We start from the raw sequence: 2591 nt of genomic DNA on the forward strand, positions 1-2591 counted from the left end.
TCTTAGAAGGAAAAGGAAAATCCACTTTTTCTTTCCAACTTACTGGTATTTTCACTTTGCTGAGCTGGAAATTAAAGGAATACTAGAATTATAAAATGAATGTTTTCTTACTGAGAAGTGCAAATAATAATTTCTTTTAAGGATTTTTCAAAGGCCATAAATGACTTATTCAGGTCAATGGCATATATAAAAAACAGCATCCTAGAGACACATTTTATCTAAAAACTAAAATTAAAAAAACTCAATTGAATAACTAAGACAATATTATATTTTAATAGAACCATGTTATATTTAGCTATGAAGTACGTTAAAAGGAGCTAGACGTGACAGTGCATGCCTGTGATCCCAACACAAGGGAGCAGAAGTGCAAGTTTAAGACGAGTCTAGATTTATAGCCTAGACCGAGAGACCCTGGCTAAAACACACACACAATCTTAATGTCTGATCTAAAGTATTTAATAGTGGCAGACATATGTGATTATGGATTGACCTTAAGGTGCTTTTTCTATTTTATCTTTTTTTCTCATTTTTTTTACATTCTGCATCGTGTTTCTGCTAGAGATTAGTTTATTTTTTAATTAGTTTAACTTTCCACTCATTAAATCACAGTTCATTCCCAAGAGTTCATTCTGGTTTGATTTCACGCTGTTCTTTTTCCAGACTATCCAACTTAGTTTATAGACACAGTGCTTCCCATATCCATTTGAAGTTGTTAATCAGATTCTCTGACATTTTTTTCTGTGTCTTGCATTTGTTGTCCAGTTTGTTGCGAGTGGTTCTTTTCAGACTGAAAGTCTTTGTGGCCTGATTCTTAGCTATTTACATTAAAGGGTCAGGCCACATCAAACTCAAGATCTAGTTCTAGAAAGGAAGAGGAGACCGGGTCAGGGTTACCTTTCAGCAACAACCTCATCTTAAAAGTGACTGGTTGGTCAAGGGGATTTTATGAGATTGGAAAATGTCAGCATTTCCCTCAGTTTCCCTACAGGGCATGACCCTACATCAGAACTGGTACCTCTTTTGAATGTGGGTGGGGCGAAGGGGTGAAGGTCCTACAGATCAGTGATTCAGTTACAGGTCCATGCACCTGGTGAACTAAAGGCTCTGATAAATTAAGCTGTTTCTTAGAGACTCAACCTCTGTACTCTGTGGTGGCATGAAGGGAAAGCTGAGAAGGTACAAAACCGTTTCTGAGCCCCTGCTGGCATACCTCATGGCTCAGATTCCTCCATCTTTCTGGGGTTCTTTCTATTCCACAGCTGCTGATCTGTCAGCCTCATTCAACCAAGTGATCTTCATTCATCCACCTGCTGTCTTCTACTGTAGTCCAGGCTCCAAACACATCCTGCTCTATCAAAGATAAAGCCTTCTGCCTCCTGTTTTTCTTGAGATGATTTTGAAGAAAAAGCTGAAGATGTCTTTTCTCTGACACCCCCAAGTAGAACTTTAACCCTACTGCACACTAAATTGCACCTCCAAAGCCTCTAATTAAAAAACCAAGCTACCTCTCCTCCAATCTCTCTTTCCTTTCAGTGTGCAGATGAAGGAACTGGAGGATTTTTGTTTTTTTTTGGTCTTTTTGAGACAGGGTCTCCCTGTAGCCCCAGCTGTCATCCTGGAACTCAGTATGTAGACCAGGCTGGCCTTGAACTCAGAGATCCACCTGCCTCTGCCTCCCAAGTGCTGGGATTAAAGGCGTGCACCACCACACCCAGTCCATCTTTTAGTATTTTTAAAGCTTGTTTTTAAAAGGGTACTACACATATTTGCCATTATTTCAAATGCCATCTATTTTTAAAGGAGCATATTTATCAAATGCTATTGTTCAAGGGTTTCAAATATATCACAAGTTGAACTCCACAGCTAAAGAACATTATAAGCACTTAATATTTGAGTTATTATAAACTCATATTCAAAAAGAATTTAAAAATGAATTCAGTTCATTTTCTATGCAAATAAACTCAAACTTCCAGACAATCTTTAGACTAGATATGAGATCTAAAAGACATACACATAGTTCAGTGTATGACGTATGGGTGAAGGAAAGACTGACAGCAAAGCACCCGATTACATGGCAGCTGGTTTGTCCTGAGTATATAAAAATGAGATTGTCCCCACAGTTTCTCCCATACATTCTTAGTCTGAGCCACTTAATTTTTATTTTATAACAGTAATGAAACTGAAAGAACCTTTTGCTTTTGTAAAGTGAATTATAAATAAGATTACTGAACTTTAAGGCACTCAAGGAAAATTCAGAATCACTTTAGGCTTTACCGAGTATTTAAAATTCAAAAATAAAAAAACAAGCTATTTACAAACATCCGCTTCTCACTACCAGTTAATGAAAATCCCTCCCTATTTCATAACAAACAGAACATGAGTCTTTAAAAATTGTGTGGCAAATGTTTCCCACTGCTTCATTACCAAGCCCCACTACACTTTGGAAAACCACTAACTTGTGTGCACACCTGGCTTTTCCTTCACCTCCAGTCATCTCCATTAGCATTCACTGGAATCATCTGGGAAAGCTTGTGAAAACAGATGTCTAGGCATCACTCCAAAAGGTTCCGATGGGTTAGAACTATGAAGTG

Source organism: Nannospalax galili, unplaced genomic scaffold (assembly GCF_000622305.1).
Source record: "Nannospalax galili isolate Female #2095 unplaced genomic scaffold, S.galili_v1.0 scaffold1220, whole genome shotgun sequence".
Taxonomy (NCBI): domain Eukaryota; kingdom Metazoa; phylum Chordata; class Mammalia; order Rodentia; family Spalacidae; genus Nannospalax; species Nannospalax galili.